At 44.4% G+C, this 23,067-nt stretch overlaps 1 protein-coding gene across 3 annotated transcripts in view; it reads right to left on the reverse strand.

Annotated features, from left to right (window-relative positions):
• Trim2 (tripartite motif containing 2) overlaps window positions 1–15,329 on the reverse strand; it is a 184,899-nt gene extending 169,570 nt beyond the window's left edge. For 2 of the 3 annotated variants that reach the window (XM_078022023.1, XM_078022020.1), the window contains exon 1: window positions 14,579–14,981. The gene's annotated coding sequence lies outside the window, so the exon portion shown is untranslated. Of the gene's footprint in view, window positions 1–14,578; window positions 14,982–15,192 lie in introns of those variants that run through there. The other variant, XM_078022018.1, reaches the window with a different exon arrangement.
• Window positions 15,330–23,067: the final 7,738 nt, after the last annotated feature.

Below are 23,067 nucleotides of genomic sequence, written 5' to 3' on the forward strand. Positions count from 1 at the left end.
AGAGCATGTGCTTAACATGTGTGAGGCCCCGGGTTTGATCCCCAGCACCACAAAAGAGAAAAAGAAAGAAAAAGAAAAGGTTAAAAGGTGTCTCATTCTCAGGCCTGACCTTGCTCTGAATAAGGGCGAAAGGCTTGGTGAGCAGAGGGGCAGCTGTCCCCACCCCCACCCCGTCCTGGGCCGGGATCCCTTGTGTGAGGGGCTCACTCTGCACACCATCCCTGGGGCCTCGGAGCTGTTTCTCAGCCCACTCGGATCCCTTCCCAAAAGGAGTAAAAGCTCTAAGCTGCCTACAGTTCACCGAGCGCATGAGCGCGCTCACAGGCAGAACGCGGCTGCTGCTTGGCGCTCACCAGCTGGAGTTGGAGGGTTGGAGGGTCCCTGCAGCAGGAAATAAAATGAAATAAAACATCCATGTAGCAGATGCTTTGCACGTGGCCGTGCCAGCACCGCAGCTCTGAGGCCCATGCAGCGCCTCCACCACCAGCCCAGGCTCAGGCAGGGGCCCACTGAACTGGCAGGCCTCGTGCTCACGGAATCCCGGACAGTCCTCCAATTTATTTTAAGACTCTGTTATAGTTTGGTTCTGGAATGTCCCCCAAAGGCTCATGTGTTGAAGCCTTTGTCCCCAAGGCAGCTGCATTCACAGGAGGGGCTTTTTGGAAGTGATCGAATTGTGACGACTGTAACTTATCCATAGATCAATTCATCAGTTCACAGCCAGACGCACTGGGAGGTGGTGGAAACTGTAGGAGGTAGGACCTACTTGAAAGGAGTGAGTTCTTGGGGCCATGACCTTGGGGACTAGATCTTGTCCCTGCCCCATCCCTCTTTCTCTCCTTCTCAGCCACCAGGAGATGAACAGCTTAGTCCTGCCACACCCTGCCACCATGATATTCTGCCTCACCTCATGCCCGGGAACAGTGGAGCTGGTCAACCACACACTGAAATCTCTGAAGCCGTGAGCCAAGATAAATTTCTTCTCCTTCAAGTTATTTTTCTCAGGTATTTTGTCACAGTGACTTATAGGGTCTTGATTTAATATCTGAGCAGTCATCTTAAATGTTAACTGCCATCTTATGAGGTAAGTTTTGCTTTCCTGTACTTCTTCTTACCTGAACTCCCCGCACCCCCATTAGTAACCTGCCCCATGGTGCCATTGACCTAAGCCAATCCCATGCTAATCCCCACTGACACAAGCACCCGAGTCTATCCCATAGCTCCACAACTACAACTCCAAACCCTGCCCCACAAAGCTGAACCCCTGAACACCTGGGTCCTCTCTCCTCTCCACAGAGAGATGGCCTTGATTTGTCAGCTTTGACAGCTAAACTTTCCTTCATTTCCTGCTTGCTGTCTCTTGCTTTCCCACTTTCCTTTCAGTGACAAAAGGCTAACACAAAATCTATTCTCATTTCTCCTAAAAATTGATAAGCAGGTCCCTGACTCATGTATTGGTGTAGATTAACTGCTTGTTTCACTGGGAATGAACATTACCACAGGGTTGATTAAATCTCGTCTCGTTTTGTATCTCCCTTCAGCTCCCCGGACTCTTCTTGTCTCTCCCTTCACTCTTCTCTTTTTCCTCCTCCTTTCCCTTTTCCTTCTAAAACAGTCTCAGCCCCATTCAAGTTAGCTGTATTGTGCTAGGCAGTGAGCTGGAGTGTCGCATCCACCCCCAGCTCAGACCCCAGGCATCCTCCCTGGACAGTCCCACCAGCACACATCTGTGGAGTCGATGCAGATGAGGTTAGAATGTGCCTGATTGTGTCGATGGCCACTGCAGAGAGACACAGGCCTCACTGACACAAAGCACCGTGCCAGCCGGTGAAAGGCACGAGGTTCCCGTGCACCATATTTAGACATGGATTGATGCCACTGGGAAACATCCGAACATTACTGACAATTCAAACTCATTCCAGTTAGACTACCTGGGAGGCTTGAAAATTATTTCACAAAGTCGGGGTTCTGGTCATCCTTATGATGAAGGATTACAGGGAACTTCATCAGCATTAAAATTAAAACCTAGGGTTTAGGAATCGGTTTCTCATACAACAACATAGAAATGCATACATACTCGTGCATACATTATATAATACACAGGCACACACACAATTGTATACACTTATAAAAGTTAAATCTCATCAGAAATGATAGGTCAAAAACTACTACCTCAAAGAGGCCATATGAAATTAAATAAAAATTTATATTCCAAGGGAAATTGTAATAAGCAGGGCCTACTACACAGTTTGTCTTTGAAGACTCGGTTAAGGCTGTCATCTCCCCAATAAAATGTGTAGGTGTCACTAAATAAAGCAAACAGATATGTTAAGTCTATACATTAAATCGCAGTGTGTGAGTCTACATTTTCCAAGACAGTGGGGTCACCGTGATAGATTTCTTTCAAGAATCTGCCTGAAATATTGGTCCCAACTTTGTCACGAGTAATGATCTCTCTGCTCTTCAAAACATATTGATTTCTTAAAAAAGAGCAAGATACCTCCACTGCTATAGGATTTGCAGCAAGTAAAATTCTTTTAAAGAATTTTGAATAAGTGCTAGATCAGAGCTGGGAAAAAAAATCAATATATTTTAAAAACCTCTTAACAAAGCAATTAAGTCAGCCACTCTCTATCATTATACATGCTAATTGAAGTAATGCTATTTTATATCTCTAAGCCTATTCAACTGGTTTCAAGAAAATGGAAAAATTAACACTGATTTATTTCAAAGTCTCTAGAGTGTTAATCTCAATCAATTATGATTATCCAATGTGCATTTATTAAGATTACTTTCTTCTGTTTTTATGCTTTTCATTGTCTGCCTTTGTTTACTGTATGGATATATAGTTTTTTTTTCAAGTTTCAAAAAAAATGTTCTTTTATAAAAATTCAATTATCACCTATCATCTTAGTGTACAGAAATGACTGTTCAACAAATTAGCATATTGCTGGTGGTTTTCTAGATAAACACATTTTTTATAAAAATAGTCTCTAGAGTGTTTGTCTAGCACATTTGTGGCCTTGGGTTGGATCCCAGCACCACAAAAAACAAACTCAAAATAGTGCATATGATTTATCATTTCTTTTTGCTTTCTTATAAATAATATATCATGGATAACTTTTCTTATAAAGAGATTTAGTTCTATAATCCCATTCTGCATGTGTATACATGGTTATATAACATGCTATTTTATGGATATAGCATCATTTATTTAACCACTTCTCTAATTAATATTACGAAGAAATGCTGCAAAAAATCCTTGTATATATGCTTTTGCAAATTTTCACTATTTAAAATGTTTACTTATGAGTATCTGGGTATATTTTCCCTATTTTATTAAATCTGTATATATATAACTCAGCAATAAAAGAGAATAAAATCATGGCATTTGCAGGTAAATAGATGCAGTTGGAGAAGATAATGCTAAGTGAAGTTAGCCAATCCCCAAAAGACAAATGCCAAATGTTTTCTCTGATATAAGGTGACTGATTCATAGTGGGATAGGGAGAGGAGCATGGGAGGAATAATGAACTTAGATAGGGCAGGGGGGTAGGAGGGGAAGGAAGGAGGCAGGGGGTTAGCAATGATGGTGGAATGGGATGATCATTGTTATCCAAAGTACATATATGAAGACATGCATTGGTGTGAATATATTTTATATACAGAGATATGAAAAACTGTCTTCTATATGTGTAATAAGAATTGTGATGCATTCTGCTGTCATGTATTTAAAAAATGAAAGCAATTTTTTAAAAAAGTCAATGATAAGGAAATCAGCAATTGAGCTTTAGAAAGTACATGCTTTGATATTTCATGTATCCCAACACTTGAATATCTTGTCACTTTCCATGCTTTTGAGCCAGAAAGTCCGCAGAAGAGACATTCTGGGTGGAGGGCTTTAGGACCACCCTAAACATCTCCTCAAGGCTAGACCCAGTGGGCATGGAATCCCACGTCTGTCTCCTTCTAAGTTGGCGTAAGTTTGCCCAAACTCTCTCTGTCCTTCTTTGCGTTCCTCTTCTCCATCCAGTTACGGGGGAGGGGGGGATGTAGGATTCACTGCCCCCCCCATAGTTGTGAACTTATTCCAGAGGCCATCAGGAGCTGAGAAGGACAACTTAGAACCTTAGAAGGTTCTAACTACAGCAGTGAACTGAGCAGGAGCCACTTGTTCAAGGCTCCACGGGCAGAGTCAAACCTCAAAGCCCAGAAGACCTTAAAACCTTGTTTCCTTGCCATTTCTTCAACAGCTGTTGATGTGTTTGTAACACAGAATTTTCACTTGGGACTTCTTTCTGTGTAACAGTTTGCTATTGCATCATCATCCCGTCATGGCATGAGTTTTCAATAGGCCATTTGTTTCGAGACTCCCCCTCCTTCTTCTTGCCCAATTCTGTGAACAATGAATTCCTTCAGTGGGAAACTCCATACCATCACCGCAGCAAGATCATGTGTGCACTGCACTCCTTTGTGCTTTTACTGGTTTGGTTGTGTGTTATAAAAAAAAAGCATCTGAAAGCACAGAAATTGAGAGTGCAGGGTAAAAAGAACAACAAAAAAATCCCAAAGTGCTCTGCCCCTCTCTGAACATGGTGCTGTTCACCTTGAGCAGGCCGTCACCCACCGCAAGGGCTAGGGAACTTGACCAAGGTGGTACTGCTAGTAACCAACAGAACCCAAACTTGAACCCAAACATTCCGGCTCAGAGTCCTTTTGTTTTTTTGGTACCGGGGATTGAACCCAGGGGTGCTTAACTACTGAGCCACATCCCCAGCCCCTTTTTATATTTTATTTAGAGACAGGGTCTTGCTGAGTTACCCAGGGCCCCCGTGAGTTGCTGAGGCTGGCTTTGAACTTGCGATCCTCCTGCCTCAGGCTCCGGGGGTCACTGAGATGGTAGGCATGTGCCATTGCATCCGACCAGGGTCCATATTCTTGATATCACAGCATGACTGGTTTTACCATGCATAGCCCCAGGATAAAGTAGAATGTTAAAAAATGATCAGACTCCCCTACAGAGAGGAAATTAATGTGATATCTCCAGACAGACCCCTGAGGGGTGGCTGCACATCAAACTTCAAGCTGGAAGTCAGAGTGGAGCTCAGTCAGTGGTAGAGCACTTGCTTAGCATGTGTGACACCCTGGGTTTGGTCCCCAGCACCAAAATAATAGATAAATGAAATAAAAAACAATAAACTAAAGTGAAGTCTGTACACTGCATGGTGGGCGTTCCAGATCCTGTTCCCTTTCATTCTCCCAAAGTGGAGGAGATCAGTTTATCTACCCCCAGCACAAGTATCCTTAGGAGGCTTCTTAAGGGCAAAACTTGTTTTCTTTCAGTGCTAGGAAGCAACCCAGGCCCTCTTGCATGTTAAACAATTGCTCTATTACTGAGCTACACTCCACAGTTAGGAGGTTTCTTAGACTTGGAAGAAATTAGATGGACCCAACACTGACTTTTGGGGTCACCCAAAGAAAACCTGGCTCACTGCCAAATCACCCTACTAAGGTCTACCAGTTGCCCATCGAAAGTCTACCAGACTTCACAGTCAAATGCTTGAGCATTTGCAAGGGGGAGGGAACTTGACTAAGGGGTGCCGCTAGTAAATGTGAGTAGACAGTCAAGATCTCCAGACACTTGAGAAAAGAAAACATGTTGAATAAAACACAAATAAACAGCATAAAGGAACTCAGAGGATACAGAAGCAACAAAAGGACTAGAAGAAAAGTTTTTCTTTTTTTTTGTAAATTCACTAGAGTTAATATCTTCAGAGCAAAAAGAGATATTGTCCATGAATTAAGAAGAGCAATGCCCTGGCTTCAATTCCCAGTTCTTAGGAAAAAAAAAAGAAAAGAAAAAAAAATGAAGGAAGGAAGGAAAAAAATATTAGAGTAGATATTTCAGGAAAAAAAAACACAATTAAAATGGGAAAGGGAAAGATATGGGGTCCAGGAAAAAAAAATAATTGAACACAGGAAAATGATGAAGAAAGCTCCCTCCCCCCATTAACATCCCGAGGCTGACAGGGGAAATGAAGTCCGTGATGAAGTCGGACAGAGGACTAAGAAGAAAGGCTCCGAAGGCTGGGAGAAGTCGCACAAATAAAATATTTGGAACTTTCTGAATGAAAAAAATATTAGTAATATATCATATCTGTTGGAGCATTTGATAGGAACATTCACAGGAAGCCTTAGAAAATCTAGTAGAAAAAAAAAATGAAGTGGTTATTACCTCTGGGTCCAACAAATGCAGTCCACAAAAGGAAACGTAATTACAGCACACTACTTGACTCAACAGTGACAATATTTACACAGTCCTAGGAATATAAACAGTGATGTATTCAGGCTTGTACCCTAACTATGGAGAAGGGAAAAGAGGACAGAGTACTGGAAAGAAAACCAAGTTGACGGGTGCTGTAACTCAGGGTCTACCAGCAGTTTATAAATACGCAAGAACATTTCAGGGAGGGTATATGTGGGTGGAAATTTGGTCACCTTCAGGGAGAGAATTACAGAGGCTAGGAACCAGGGTAGCAAGAAGATTTCTGAATGTTTTTATCTCTTTTTCAAAAGGGCTGAAGTCCTGATATCTCTGTCAAGGACATGCCCTCCAGTGATCTTTAAGCCCCACCTCTTACCTCTCAATAGTGCACCTGAGTCTTTCAGAAGCACACTATAGCACATATGTGTATCATCTCCATCTGTATAAATCTTTGGTTCTATTTCTCTGGAGCTCTCGTTCAAACCAATATTTACTGAACACATACTATATGCCAAGCAATGAGCTAAGTGACTAAGTGCCAGAATAAAGAGATAAAACTAGAGTCCTTGCCTTTGCAGGTTTAGGAATTCGGCAATAATGTAGACAGCAAAGAGCTTCCCCTGGGAGTAACTTGGCTGAGCTTTCCCACCCAGAGAGAATGTGCCCAGGAATTTCATGTAAGACCTTTCAGCTTCCTAAGACTTATTCACGTCAGACTCTGACCAAGTTTGCTTAAGCCCTTGGATTTTCCAGCCTTGCCTTCTGTTTTTTTTCCAATTTCATTCCCTTACAATAAGTCAACTATAAAGGATAATGGTGCACTTTTTGCTGGTGGCCCATGAAACCACCCTTACTAATGCTCTCACGTGGAAACCAGGAGATATGTTAGTTGATCTCTGAGAGTTTTCAGAAGTTCCCTAAGCAGGGAACCCTAATAAAAGCCCACGTGGGGGACAAAATATCCCCAGTCATTCTGCTGTGCATCCCATTGTGTGTAGAGTATACGGGGAACGCAATGGCTTTATGTCAGGAGCCGCTCTGGAAATACACGTCCTTAAGTCCTGAGCAAGAGATTCTGAGCAATCATTGCGCCCCACAAAAACTTGGGCTTTACCCCGACTGGGATAATGAGGCGTGGCTCCAGGAGTAGGCATCACCCCGTGGGGTTGAGTCACACTCACCTCTTCCTTTGTAATCCTACCCCTTTGCCCTTCTGGGGATAGAATGTTCCATAGGACCTCCCCTTGTGTGTCCCCTATATAAGAATAAAGAATTCCAGGGGCTCTCTCTCTTTCCACGGACCCCTAAGGTCAGAGAGCCATCTTGGATTTTGAAAAGGTACCTCTGTGTGTGTGTCTGTGTGCTTTCTTGGCTGTTTTCTTAAGTTATTGGAATAGTCAGATTTGTGAACCCATCACAGGTCACCTGCTGGGGTAGACAGCAATAGCTTTAAAGTCAGACAGGTGGGAGTCAAGGCCGGGCGCCCACTTCTTATTAGCTGTGACCTTGGAGGATATATTCCACCTCCCTGCGCCTCTTTTCTACCTGTAAAATAAGGAGACTTTGCAGCGGGATTCCTTTTGGGATTGCATGGGAGCGTGCATGCGCAGAGACGAGGCTCATGCCTGCCATATACCGTGCTGGTTCAAATCCATGTCAGTTCCTGTTTGGCACAAAGCCTCGGTGTATCTTTGAGCCATCTCTAGGCTTGTGAAAGCTGTAGGGGTTTGGTTATAAACATTTGCTTGCAAAGTGCTTCTGCATAAAGGGAGGAATACAATCCCCATTTCAAAATTTCATATTGAGTTTTGAGAACAAAGCAGCTATTTCAGTTCAAAGGACAACCAAATCTTTGTTATTCAGAATACTAAAGAGTGGGCGGGAAAGGGGTGTCCAAAGAGCAATGAAGAGTTAATTTGCAGAGGCCAGAGGTCTCCCCAGGCTCTTCTCCCTCCTAGGGAGACTAGTGCGAATGCAAGAACAACAACAATGAAGTCCTTATGGTTTATGAGGCTAAGAGCTAGCACCCAACCCTTCCCTCCCCTTTTTACAACTGAAGCTCAGAAAATAATTATCTTCTCAGGCTGGGAACTGTAGTTCAGTTGGTAGAGTGCTTGCCTTGTATGCACAAGGCCCTGGGTTCAATCCCCAGCACCACAAAAAACAAACAGATAAAAGATAATTATCTTCTTAAAGCCCTAAGGGTAATTCATAAGACCCATTTGTTTCCTTTGGGGAAATTGAAGAGATGAGTGATTTTTGCTATGACTCTTCTCAGAGATGTGATATTATTCTGTGAATCAGCTTACCCTCTGATGGTGTTTAATAAAGACTAACTCTAAGGAATTAAGAAGGGGAGTGGGGGAGAAAAATTTCAGAGGAGTAGTTCACACTGAAGGTTTATGAAGAGATGTTTCAAAACCAGGGTGTGAAGACTGCAGCTGACTCATCTTCTAAAAACTGCACAAAGCAGTTGGTGAAAGTTGTAAAATAAGAGATACAACAATGGAAATGCTACTCAACGCGAAGCTAAAAAGCATAGTGAAGTCCTAACTTTTTACTTAAAGTAGCTGAAAGTAACGTGGGAAAAGGTGCAAGGAGAATAATAGAGGAGTGGGATGTGATGCAGGAAGTGCTGAATCTCACAAAGCTCATCTCTCCTAGAAATAACGAGTAGTCCTGACTTTTGGGGGTAACTCTATGATCTTCACAGCTACTACTAATTCTCCAGACAGACTGGCCGACATTGCGATGCAGACAGCAGACCACTCAGTGCGTTGACAAGTCATCTTGGAAGCGGCTTTACTCACAGATTAAGACAAGTGATTTTTAATTCCTTTTTTCTAACTCTGATAAAACTTTTATTTCATATTAGAGATGGGCAAACATCTCAATCAACTATCTGTTACATTTTTAAATGGCAGGGCTGAGGATGTGGGCAGTGGGTACAGCGCTTGCTGGGCATGCATGAGGTTCTGGGTTCGATTTTCAGCACCCTCCCTTCTCTCTCTGACACACACACTCACACACACACACACACACGAGAGAGAGAGAGAGAGAGAGAGAGAGAGAGAGAGAGAGAGAGAGAGAGAGAGAGGGAGGGAGGGGTGGGTGTTCTGAGTCTACAAGGTAGACTGAGAACTTAAGCTTCTCTTCTGTGTCTCCTCAAACCACATTCCAAGAATAGTGATGGATTTCTTAAAAATGTCTGCTATCATATCAGGAATGGCAGGGTATTGTCAGAGAAGTTTCCTCAAACAGGAGGAAGGCAGAAAGTGGGCTGAAGATGCCAACAGAGAGTGGGCTGTACAAGTCTGACAGGAAATGAAATAGAGACACAAGATTTTTAAGAAAATGTCAATTAAATTTGTTTTAAGTGGACACATAAAATTGAACATATTAACAGGGTACGGAGTGAGGTTTTGCTACGTGAGGCTGCTCTGCAGACTGAAGTGAGGCCCTGTCAGAGCACCTGCTAGTCACATAGTCCCTAGTTTGGGTCCCAGCTGGTGGTGGAAATTGACAGGGTAGACCCATGCAATTCCAGGAAAAGAGTCCACCACTGGGACAGGGTTGTAGTTCAGTGGTAGAACACCTGCCTGGCATGGGTGAGGCACTGGGCATCTTGACCCTGCCCTACAGCCTTGGCAGCTCAGCATCGGGGCTTCTGTCCTGCAAGCAACGTTTTCCTTCATTTTGGCAAGTAGAATCCAAACACCTGGATCCTATTTCTTTCCCTTCCTGGGCCATTTCCACAGTCTAACTTCAAAACTCTCACTCATTTCTCAGTGAGAGTGAAATCCTTGAATCATACACTTGCATTTTCAACTTGCAAAAGGGCTTAACAGCCTGACCATGGCTTTGGGAAGCTTTTCCCGCCTCTGGAGGGAAGGCAGGCACCTGTTCACCCTCACTTTGGTTCTGCTTGCCCCAGAGCCTGTGGAGAGGGGATGCCAACTCCACGCAGTTTGGTGCAGCCTTGCTGAACAGAGCTGTCTCCAACAAAGCCAACTTTTGTGTGTCAGCCTGGGTAAGGGCTGCTTTGCTCTGCACTGAGCTCTGACCCTGCACACACAGGTCTCTGTGTTACCCTAGAAGGCTCTCAGTGCATTGTCATTGGGAAGGGAGGGAGGTACCACCCCGGTCTTAGTACTCCAGGGGGTGCCACAGTCAGAGAGAGGCAGGAGTTTTGCCTTCCAACATCCAAAGCATCCCCAACACTGTCTCAGCACTTTCTTCCAGTATCCAAACAAAATATGACAACCCTTTTCAACAAAGATGCCAAGACACACATTGGGAAAAAGATGGTCCCTTCAATAAATGGCGCTAAGACCACTGCATATCGACATGCAGCAGATACAGATGTTAGAACTCTGCATCTCACCAGTTACAAAAATCAACTCAAAGGGGACTAAAGGAGTCGGGGTGTAGCTCAGAGGTAGAGCACTGTGAGGCCCTGGGTTTGATCCCCAGCAAAATACACACACACACACACACACACACACACACACACACATACAGAGAGAGAGAGAGAGAGAGAGAGAGAGAGAGAGAGAGAGAGAGACTAAAGACTTAATTGTAAGACAAAAAAAACTATGAAAATACTAGAAGAAAACAGGGAAAATGTTTCATGACATTAATCTGGGCAAGGATTTTGTGGGGGGATGGGACCGCAGAGGTGCTGAGAACAAAACCCAAAATAGACAATATGAACTTATATCAAACAGAAAAGCTATACATCAAAGGAGCCAATCAACAGAGTGGAAGCAACCTACAGAAAGGAAGAAAATACTTGCAAACTATACATCTGACAAGGGATGGATACCCAGAATACATAAGGAACGCAAATATCTCACCAGGAAAGAAAAACACAAAGAATCTGATTTTAAAATGACAAAAGAGCTGGGCACAGTAGTGTATACCTTAAACGACTCAGGAGGCTCAGGCAGGAAGGTGGTAAGTTCAAGGTCAGCCTCAGCAACTTAGTGAGACCCTGTCTCAAAATAAAAAAAAAATAATAAAAGGGCTGGGGATGTGGCTTAGTGATTTAGCACCCCTGGCAATCAATCCCTGGCACCAAAAAAAAAAAAAATCAAATAAATCATAAATATGTACAGTTATTATGTTTCAAAACAAACAATATAAAACCAAGCCAAAAATAAAAGAACCCCAACACAGAGGGCAGACCCAGGGAGAATCTAGCCAAGTCCCATTTCTAGGCCCCCTGAATTGTTCCTCTGTTTGGCAGAGATGCTCTTGTCTGTAAGGAGTGATATCAAATGCTTCCTCTCTGCTACCAAAGACAGCTGTTGCTTCTGTGGCTTAGCGAAGGCTGGAAGGAAATTTAAAGGATGTGTGAAGTGGAAATTCTGGAATCTCATTTGCAAGGCTCACACTTCACCACCAGCGTTGCTTATAGGCTTGGATAATCCATGCCATAGTGCCCCGACCTCAATCTAAGTGGAACGAGCAGAGATAGCTGTAGGACAGTCCTCAGGCCTCCCAATTCCCATCCGCCCCATCTCCACCACTGGTGTAGCAGCAAGGGGCTCTGAGGGGTAGAGATGGGAGAGGAGGCAAGTGTGGTGTCTCCAGGGAGAAACCTCCTTATTTACAGCCAGGGAAAAAGAGAATATTCCTCCATTCAATAGCCCAGAGAGTCCCACAGGGAGCTGGAACTCAGGCATGAAGACATGGTCTTCAGAAACGCTGTGACCCCAACGACTCCTCATGTTAAAAAGAGGATAGAAACTTAGACATGGAAGGTAGAAGAGGTCCTGGCGGGACAGCTAGTCCAGCCTCTATTGTGCCTCTTCCCTGTCCCCCCAAAGGCAAACGTCTGGGGGCAGCTGCCCAGTCTGGGCTGTGGACTGGCCTTGGCAGAGGCATTTTGTCTGGCAAGCACCATGCACTTTTAAATGCTTTACTTTTAATTAGTTGCCAACCTTTAACGATCTGGAGATTTCATATTAATAAATAAAAAGCTAGACTCCCAGATTCCCCCAAGAAATCAGAAAAGCTGGCAAAGCTGGCTGACAGGAGCATGGACAACAACCCTCCCTGCTCAACCCTCACCAGGCCCTGGCTCCTCTTGGCCCTGTGGTGACACACTTTGCCACCGAAGGCAGAGACCCACGCCTCCCACCCTAGCATTTTGTCCCCGAGAAAACACCCTTCCCTGCTCTGGCCAGTTAATTCAGAGTCTGAGCCTGGTTCCCAGGTGAACTAGTGTGCAGCCAGGGTAAAGAACGGCGAGGTTAAGGCCATGAACGGCAGGTGACAAAGTGTTTTCTTCTTGTTGCTCCTTAGTGTCCATTTCACCATTTTAGAAGTTCCTCATTATGGAAAATCAAAATCTTACTCTATCTTCAATTAGCATCTCACACATTGGATACTAGATCACCCCCTCCTCTTCTCTTTCTAAAATAGCCTCTGGTTTTTTTTTTTTTTTTTTTTTTTTTTAGTTTCTCCTCTTTCTGCTTCATTATTGTGGTTGCCTTAATCTGAACCCCAAATTACTCTAATTGTTATTTTAGTAGAGGATTCAACGGAAGTACTTATTTCTGGTCCCCTAATGACGTGCTTAATATCTCAGAATCACATTAATTTCTGTTTCGCCACATTTTTACTCAATCATAGTCTGTTTTTATTTTTAACAAAGAACTCATTTGCAAAAATCTGAGAAGTCACACTCCGGGATGAATAATCATGATTTGGGGCAAATTTAAGCACAAACTATCAAGCTTCACTTTGGGGCCAGGGGTATAATCCGATATGTAAAATTAAAAGGGCTATATGTATGTGCGTAGTAGTTTTAGTTTTTTATCCATAAATTAAGTCATTTGCAATCAGTTGAGTCATCTGTTTTTAGGCAATTTTTAAGCTACATGGGATTACTGTTTTTCTGAGGTTTTAACAAAAATTATTCATTTTGTGATTTTTCCTTTCTTTCCCACAAGCTCTCAGTTAAACCAATTCTCAAATGTCAAGTTAACAGAAAAGCAGCTTAGTGATGGACTGAATTGGAAAACCAGCACAAATCTTAGCCTCTTAGGCTAGTTAGATCCTGCTTTGGTAAATATAGTTTATTGTGCCCATTTGATGGATAAGGAAACTGAGCCCTGGAAAGTTTAAGCAGTTTGTCCATAGTTCCTTGATCTTCACATTCCCCACACTGGATGAATTCGGGCTCTTCCAAGCCCTCTAGGGAAGGTGAGTCTTCCACAACCATTAGAACTTGACCCCAGAGACCAGACACCAGAAACCAACATCAAGAGTCAGGCTGTGAATCAGCAGAGCGGATTCTTTCATACATTTGGGCCTGCATCAGATCGACCCAGAAAGGCTCACCAAACACTGAACACGACATTTTAGAGTCATGTTCTGTTAACGTCTAAGGAAAAGCCACAGTTCTTTAAGAACTGTGCAGACCACAGAGAGACCCTGCAGGATGCCGGGAATCATCTCCTAAATTAAATAGAAAAACCAATCGGAACTTCGAAATTCCCAATAACCATCGAAAGTAAAGAAAGTAAAGAAGAAAAAAAAAAACACACACACTCCTTCACACTCATACTTTGGGGAGAAAGAAGGAAATTAAGATTTTTCCTCTTAATGCCTGGTTTCCAAATTAGACGGACGGGAAGGCTCTCTGCACGCCTTCCAGGCACCCAGAAATGACCACGTGAAAACGAACACAATGTGCCACGCAGCGGAGGGAAGGAGCCTGAAGCCCGCGGGGCTCTGAAATCCCAGAGGCGCTGAGATCCCCAGGAACCCCCGACCGCGTGCCGCTCACCCCCGGGGCCGCCGCGCCCTGGTCGCTGCAGGAGGGGGTCGCCGCAGTGTTGCTCCACTCTGGACCCCAAGTCACTCTAACCTATTTTACTAGAGGACTCAACGGAGGTCCTTATTTGAGGCCCCACAGTGGGCGGGGAAACACTAGCCTCATCTCATTGTTTGCAGCCACCTGGGAGATGCAGCTGGGGGCTGGACGGGGCGTCTCCACCGGCTGCCTGGGCTCAGGTTCTGTTCTTTGTGTGTTCGCCCACAAAACACAAGACCCATTCCCCAGCGACGAGCGAAACACCCGGCTTTCAAGCCCCTTCTTGCCGCCGCCACGGTTGTCGCCAACTCGCCGCGCCAGCACGCGCCACCTCCAGACAAGGCGTGGCGACGCGCGTCGCGGACCCTCCCGCAGCCCAGTCCCCCGCGCGCCTGCTCTCTGGCGGCTGCCTTTGCGATCCGACAGCTGAACTGGGAGCGCCGGGAGCCGAGCGGTCTGCAAGCCGCGCGGAGGTCACGGATACTCACGTTTCCAAAGGCTTCCGAAGCGCGCGCACTCCCCGGGCCACTGCAATCAGAAGGACGAGAAGGCTCTCGGCACGCCTTGCAGGCGGCCAGAAATGGCAAGCAGGAAGCCAGCTGGAAGCCCCTTATTTTCTGCGAGCACACTCAAAATGCTCCTCAGTGCCGCCAACGCAGCTGCCAGGTTTAATAACTGTGTCAGACAGCCCGCCCCTCCCCCATGAAGAGACACAAAGATGACAGGCGGGGGACTGAGCCCGAGTTCCACCGCAGTCACCCCGCCTCGGCCTCAGCGATGCCGCAGTTAGGACTGTGCAGGGGCCGATCAGGAAAAGGATTCAAATGCCAGCTTTGACCTAAGAAATTTCCAGAAATCTCTGTTCGTTCCTCTGAGCCAGAATCCTTTTCGCAATAGGATTTCTGAAACAGAACTAGAGGCCGGTACCTTTCTAGTTCACCCGCATATCTCAAATGGAAAAGAAATTTACGCAACAACGCCCAGCCCCCTTCTGTTTGATCTCTGCAGCATCTGGGAGATGCCAAGCGCCAAGGCTTAGCCCTCGTGTGTTAGTCGCGCCTGTCAATCACCGCTGGCGTCTGTCCCTAGGACAGAACCTTACTGTTTTGGGGGGCTCCGTTGCAGTTCCTCATTGACCTGGACCATATCCAAAGCTTGGGCAGCTCCGAGAGAGACTGGATATTATCAAGCCGGAAGCAATTAGTGGTTCTCTTTGGAAAGTAGACTATCAAAGCCAAATATTCCACTGAAAGTAATGTTTTATAACAAGTGTATATTTAACAGACTCGTCCGTGTACGCTGCCACCCAGCGGCCACGCCCCGCGGTCGGGCAGGGTCCCCACCCCAGCCCGCCCCGCCCCTGGGCTCTTGGTTAGAGGCGCCGCTGGCTGCACCTGCTTCTGCCGGGAGGGGTTTCCGTGGAAACCCTGGAGAGACGGCTCTCCCTGCAGACACGCTGTTCCCCTGGCAACTGCGACCCAGCGGCAGGCGTGCCAAGCAGAATGTCAATGGATGCCTGCTTTAAATCACAGATTAGGGAGTTCACGAGGATGGTCGGGCCAACTCGGAATGCAGCGATATTTGGGAAAGCAAACTGAAAACCGCTCAAACCTGGGTGGGGTCGGTGGGCATCTCAGAATTGGGGGACTGCATCGCTCGCCCCCTCCCCGCGAGTTTGTGGTTGGCTTTAGAATGAATCTCATCATTCTCTCCAGAATATTTCCTTTATTCTGCTTAAGATACTATTTTAAAGTCATTTTGCCCAGCTCGAGCACCAGCTGGCCCCAGATTAGAGCAAGAAGAGGCTCGTACATGTGTGAAACAGAGGGGAGATGCCGTGGGAACAATGTTCAACTGTGGACAGTGTTGTGTACAGAAGGGCAAAACTGGTTCTGACTACAACTTTCCACCATCAGCCTAGGTAGAACACACTAGTACAAAATTTTACTCATGATATCCAGAGAAGGTTTGGGTGGGGAAAAGGGAGAAGTGTGAATGAGTCTATCCATGTTTATTAAAAATTTAAATGTCTGTATGCCATCCTATTACTTTTAGGTAAGGACAGTTTATACTCATCAAACCAAAAATAGGTCTAAAGATAAAATTAAATAAGTTAATGAACTTTCAGTCAAGCACAAGATTGGGAACAAAAACACATGTGCCCCTTATTGGTTTCTCTTTATGATTAATTGTATATTCCCTACCTATTAAAAGTTAAAGTCAGTACCTGGCTTGGATGAATGAGATTTTGCTATATAACATTACAGTGATATGATGATATTAATCAGTCTCTGAGTTGAGACTGAAATATCTACGTACACATGCATCTTTTAAAAAGCCATAAATGCACTTCTGAAAAGGTTCGTATGCATTTGGTTTTCATAAAGCAAGGGATATTTCCATATTCTAAGGACTCAGTTTATGCAAAAGAGAACATACAGGAAATTTTTTGCATAAAGCAAGAAGAGTTTCAGTCAAGAACCATCTAATTTATGTTTTGAAAAGTCCCACTTTGTATCCCAAATCTGCTTTGAAGACATACTTTTGTAAAGATGGTGACATAGATGTTTATTTGCAAATGAAGATCTCTCAAACAAAAATGAGTATAGCCAGCAATCAAACAGACATCTAATTCCTCCTCCGGGTACATTTCAAGTTTGAGAAAATGAAAAAAAATATTAAATAGATCATCTTTGCTTCTAACAAAAATGAACAGTGAGTAATGTAGAAGGCAGAAGAATGAGAGTAAGAAAGTTAAAAAAATATTAACCAAATCATTAAAAAGTCTTTCCAGAGAATAATTAAGAGCAAAATGATTATATTCTGAATATTGTATCATTGGTAATGTTAAGTGAGATTCAAATAAGTAGGCAGTCATAATTCCAATTTTAAAAATTGTGTTTAGCGGCTGGGGTTCTAGCTCTGTGGTAGAGCGCTTGCCTACCATGTGTGAGGCATGGGGTTTGATCCTCAGCACCACATAAAAGTAATAAATAAATAAAGGTATTGTGTCCACCTACAATTTTAAAAAAATATTTTTAAAAGTTGCTTGTTTATTTATACCCATGACTGTGATGGCTTGGAGGAGTTTGCTTCATTCTTGCCTAGACTATCTTTACACCTGCCTGACCCCCAGCCCCCATGCTGGAGACTGAACCTGGGGCCTCTGGCATGCTAAGCACATGCCCAGCTACTCACTTGCCTATTATTTTCCATGATAAATATCACAAGTGATCGTAGTTAGATCTGTGTTTTTTTAAAGTTCCAGTTGCTACTTCCTGGCTATTTTCTCATTTCAAAAAATGGGAATAATAACAGCACTTTGGTTTTTTTCTTCAGTCCTGGTAATTGAACTCGGGGGCACTCTACTACTGATGTATATTCACAGCCCTTTTTATTTTCACTAACTTGCTGAGGCTGGCTTTGAACTCAGATCCTCCTGCCTCAGCTTCCCGAGCCACTGGGATTACAGGGATGCACCACCACACCCAGGAACAGTACTTTCTTAAAGGTACTTAAGTAAGCTCATGCTGGATGAATTTCAGCACAGAGCCCAGCACATACATGAATGCATCTTATAATCATAGCAAATGTTAATCCCAATTTTTAGGCTATTTTTTTCCCAGAATTTTAATTACAACTCTACTTAGATAGGTTTGTGGCTTTGATCAGACTTTTTTTATACCTGAGGATCAAACCCAGGGCTTTACATGGGCCAAGCACACTCTGCCACTGAGCAACAACCCAGAGCCGCGGTTCTACTTGGGTTTCTCACCATTTCTGTTTTGCGTCTCAGAACTTCCTCCTGGAATCATCCACCTTTTCCTTAAGTAGTTCCCTAAAGAGGTTTATAGTGACTTGTTTTGTTACTGTAATTTCTCTGTTTCAGCTTGATGGCGTCTTTATTCGGATTTTGTTCTTGAAATACAATTTCACTTGGCATAATTTGGGGTTCGTGGTTATTTTCAATCCGTGTTTTGAAAACATTTTCTACTGATGTTTGGCTTTACTTTGCTAGTGAGGCATTAGCTGTCATTGAATTTTCACTTTTTCCTGGGTACTCTGTCAACTTAGTTTCGTTCCATGCTATGCTTTTATTCCACTATTTTATTTTTAACACAATATTAAACACACTTATTTAATACTCTGAGCCCAAATGTTCCAGGATTCACAATGTAGGTGTAGGTGTAGCTCAGCAGTCGCTGTCTCGGCTCACGTTCACTCATTCCTTTATTTGGTGATTTTTGTTATGGTGGATTCATGTACTTGGAACTTTGTGGGAATTTCTCTGTGATAAAAGTACAATGTCCAGATAGGTGGAGCGGAGGATGGGGGAAGTGACACAAAGCCACTTTAAAACTCATTTTCATGCCAGCTTCAGAGGTGCACACCTGTAATCCCAGCTGCTGGGAAGGCTGAGGCCGAGGGATGGGGAGTTCAAAGCCAGCCTCAGCAAAAGCAAGGTCTCAGTGAGACCCTGTCTCTAAATAAAATACCAAATAGGGCTGGGTAATGGTGTCCATCTCATTCCACCATCTTTCCTACCCCCTCACACCCTCCTTTCCCTTCCCTCTTCTATGCCCTATTCAAAGTTCCTCCATTCCTCCCATGCTCCCCGGCCCACCACCCCCATTATGGATCAGCATCCACTTATCAGAGAGAACATTCGGCCTTTGTTTTTTTTGGGATTGGCTAACTTCACTTAGCGTGATACTCTCCAACTTCAGCCATTTACGTGCAAATGCCATGATTTTATTCTCTTTTAATGTGAGTACTATTCCATTGTGTATATACACCACAGTTTCTTTATCCATTCATCGATTGAAGGACATCTAGGTTGGTTCCAGAGTTTAGCTATTGTGAATTGAGCTGCTATATACATTGATGTGGCTGTGTCCCTGTAGTAGGCTGCTTTTAAGTCCTTTGGACATAAACCGAAGAGTGGGATAGCTGGGTCAAATGGTGGTTCCTTTCCAAGTTTTCTAAGGAATCTCCATACTGCTTCCCAGATTGGTTGCACCAATTTTCAGTCCCAGCAGCAGTGTTTGAGTGTGCCCTTTCCCCTACATGCTCACCAACACTCACTATTGCTTGTGTTCTTTGTGCTCCACTTGTGTTCTATGAACTGAAATGCATTCTGCTGTCATGTATAACAAATTACAACAAGTACATAAAGAAATAAAAATTTAAAAATAGGACTGGGGATGTGTTTCAGTGGACGAGTGTCCCTGAGTTCAATCCCCAGTACCCCCTCAAATCCATTTCATGTGTAAAGTCTACAGGTCCATGTAGGGTCACGAATTTCAAGCTCATACATTTGCACATGGCTGAGAATCTTGGGGAGCCTTTCTCTGTTCTTCACCCACAGCCCGTCCTGAGGTAGGTAGCATCTTACTGAGGTGCTGTTTTCTCTTTGTAAAACCATTATGCTGTCTTTCAGGGGTTCGGGCTTCATATGGGGTATTTTCCCCCCAGGGCTGGGGATCAAATCAGGGTGTCACACAGGCTAGGCAAATACTCTACCTCTAAGCTACACCAAAGGGCATTTTTTTTAAAAAAAAAAAAATCTGGTTTCCTGTCCCACTGAAGCCCCCCACTTTTAATCTCCTGTGGCTGGATGTGGCTCATTCAAACTCAGCTCAGCTACCAGGGACGGCAGACATTCCCCCCTACCCTCTCAGCAAAGAGCTCTTCTACCCTCGTACCATGCAGTCGAGCTGTCTTACAGTTCTGCCTTCTGCTGCCTTCACTCTACCGCCAGCCCTGAAAGTGCTTTGAAAAAATAAGACAAATGATCCAATTGTTTAAGCACAAACTAACGATTCAGACAGATGGGTGACTCAAGAAAAAAGAGGCATGTGAAAAATGCTTCACGTCATGAGTCGTGAGGAAAACACAAATCAAGACCACAATGGAAGACCACCGAAGGGCTGAAGATGACAAAGGACCCACAGTAGCAAAAACTGCTGAGAACGTGGAACAGCTGAACTTTGTGTATGGCATGTGGGGGTATAAAGTGGCACAGCCACTTTGGGGACAGTGTGGTAGTTTCTCCTGAAGCTGATCATGCACACACAACTGTGTTCATTTTCTGTTGCTCTAGCAAATCACCGTGCACTCAGAGGCTGAGCACTGTGTTGGTTGGTCACCGGGAGGCCTATACGTCAGAGTCTTGAACATGGTGACTGGGTTTTCTGTTCATGGCGTCATGAGGCTGAAATGGCGTTGTTGACCTCCGAGTCCTCTTGGGAGGCTCTGGGGTGAAATCTGCTTCCAGGCTCATACGTGTTTGTTGGCAGAAGTCAGGTTCTTGTGGTTGTAGGACTGAGGTCCCCATTTCCTGCTGGCTGTCGGCGGGGACTGCTACCTTCTCTTAAACTCATCTGCAGTCCTACTTAGGGCCCCTTCCATCTTCAAGCCACAAAGGACACGTTACATTTCTCCTGCTAGGGTTTAGATATGGCTTGTCCCCCAAGGGTTCATGTGCTGGAGCTTTGTCCCCAGTGTGGCAATGTTGATAAGTCGGGGGACCTTTAAGAGGTCGGGCCTAGTGGGAGGTAATGAGATCATGGAAGCCCACCCTCATAAATAATGTTTGTCTTGTGGAATTTTAGTTGCTCTGCTCCTGGTCATTTCTTTTTCCATTCTCTGCCATGTTTGATGCAGCCAAGGGGGTTCTTACCAGATGCCAGCCCTGTGGTGTTTGGAAACTTCTACCACCACAATGATGAGCCAGCAAACCTCTTTGCTTTAAAAAGCACTCAGTCTCAGGTACTTTGTTATAGCAACAGAAAATGGTCTAATATACACACTGTGCTTCACATCTTTTGGACTTTCTTTTATGTTTACCAGCTTTTAAAGGGATCACATGGTTACATTAAGCCCATTCAGATAATCTCCTTTTGCCTTCTAAGATAACATGATAGTGGAAGTGAATCTCATCATATTCACATGTCTCATCCACACTCAAAGAGCATGAAGTCATATGAGGCCCAGGGTCTTTGAGAGTTGTTCTTAGGATTCTGCTTACCATACTCTATGACCCATCCCTTCCATTCCTAGGCATTTACGTAAGAGAAATGGAAGTATAGATTGGTAGGTATCTGTTTATGTCAACTTTATTTGTGACAACTAAAAACCAGAAAGAACAAATGTTCACTGATGGTGAATTAATAAAACAAATTGTGGTATGTCCATCCAAAGTAATGCCATTCAGCAATAGAAAGGAACAATCCACCAATGTGGAGAAATCTCAAAAACATTACATTAAGTGAAACAATTCAGACACAGAAGGCTACCTACTATGGGATTTAATTTATATGAAATTCTAGAAAAGGCAAAAACCCCAGTAATGGGCAGCACATCCGTGGTTGCTGGGGTAGGAGTTGGGGGAAGGGATGGCTGGGAAGGGAACTTCGCGGGTGAGGGAAAGGCGCTCTATCACAGTTGTGGTGGTCAGCAGGCGGGGGTGGGAGGGGTGGGGGCTCACTGATAGGAGAGGGGAGGGGGGAGGGAAAGGGGGAGGGATGGGGAGACAGGAGAATGAATGGGACGTTACTGTCCTGCGTTCACCCATGAATACACGACCAGCGTAACTCCGATCACGTTCAACCCCAGGAGTGGGAAGTTATACTCCATGTGTGCAGGATGTGTCAAAATGCACTCTACTGTCATGTGTAACTGAGAAGAACATACAAAATAATAAATAATTCTTGTGATGGTGACGTGACTGTGGATTTGTCAGTAACCATGAAATTTAAATCAATGAATTTCATCATATGTAAATTATACCTGTTGGGAGCTTCTCTGGACAGGAGCTATGTGCACACCTTTAAGTAAAGAGGTACTGAACAGAACCGCCCCTCACAATACAATTTGGGCTTTACCTCCGCTCGGATAAAGAGGTATAGCTCCAGGAATGGGCATCACCTGATGGGGTTGGATTACACCCACTTGTTTGTTGTAATCCTACCCCTTGTCTCATTTGAATGGCTTCTCCCCAATAAAACCCGGGTTCCAGGCATGCTCCTCCTCTTTCTTGCCTACCTTGACCCCCTTGTGGGAGCTGTGGCTGAGGAGCGGTCACTGAACCCAAAAAGGTACTTTCTGTGTCTATGTCTTATTTAATCAGCTAAAATTCACTTGGAGTGACCCTGACGGGTTTAGTCATGTGTTGTGACATATATCTTGTCCTAGTCTGTTTTTAGTTACTGTAACTGAGTGCCAGAGACTGAGTAATGTATAAAGAATAAAGGTTTATTCAGCTCATGGTTCTGAAGGCTGGAAGGTCCAAGGCTGAAGGATTACACCTGGTGAGGTCTTTCTTGCTGCTGGGGATTCTCCACAGAGTCCTAGACATATGAGAAATAGAGACAAAGTGGCTATCCTAATAGACCCACCACCCTCGAGATCCGTTTACCCCATTATCATATTAATCTATGAATGTGTTCATCTCCTCATGAGGCCAAAATCCTCATGAGCCAATCACATTTAAAAGGTTCCAGCTGATCCCACCTCTTCATACTTCAATGAGGATTAAATGTCAACAGGAGTATTGGTGGGGACAAATCATAGATACCTTAACAAGACTCCCCCCCCCCAAAAAAAAGATGTTTTTATGTTGTACCCAGCAATCTAAGGTGTCCTGTGTTGGGAGTGTCTCTCACATGTAATCCCAGGCAGCTCCCGACAGATCCTGCTTTCCTTCCTTCTGTGCTGGGGTCAAACCCAGGGCCTTGCACATGTAAGTGAGTGTCCTACCACTGACCTACACCTCCAGCCTCATCTTGGACATTTTTTTTTTTTAGTTGTAGGTGCACACAGTACCTTTATTTTGCTTATTTTTATGTGGTGCTGAGGCTCAAACCCAGGGCCTCCCATGTGCTAGGCAGGAGCTCTACCACTGAGCCACAAGCCAGCCCCCGGGACTTTCTTAACAGGGCCCCAACGTGCCCGTGATTGCCATCACGTGTCGTAA

This window comes from Ictidomys tridecemlineatus, chromosome 9 (genome assembly GCF_052094955.1).
Source record: "Ictidomys tridecemlineatus isolate mIctTri1 chromosome 9, mIctTri1.hap1, whole genome shotgun sequence".
NCBI lineage: Eukaryota > Metazoa > Chordata > Mammalia > Rodentia > Sciuridae > Ictidomys > Ictidomys tridecemlineatus.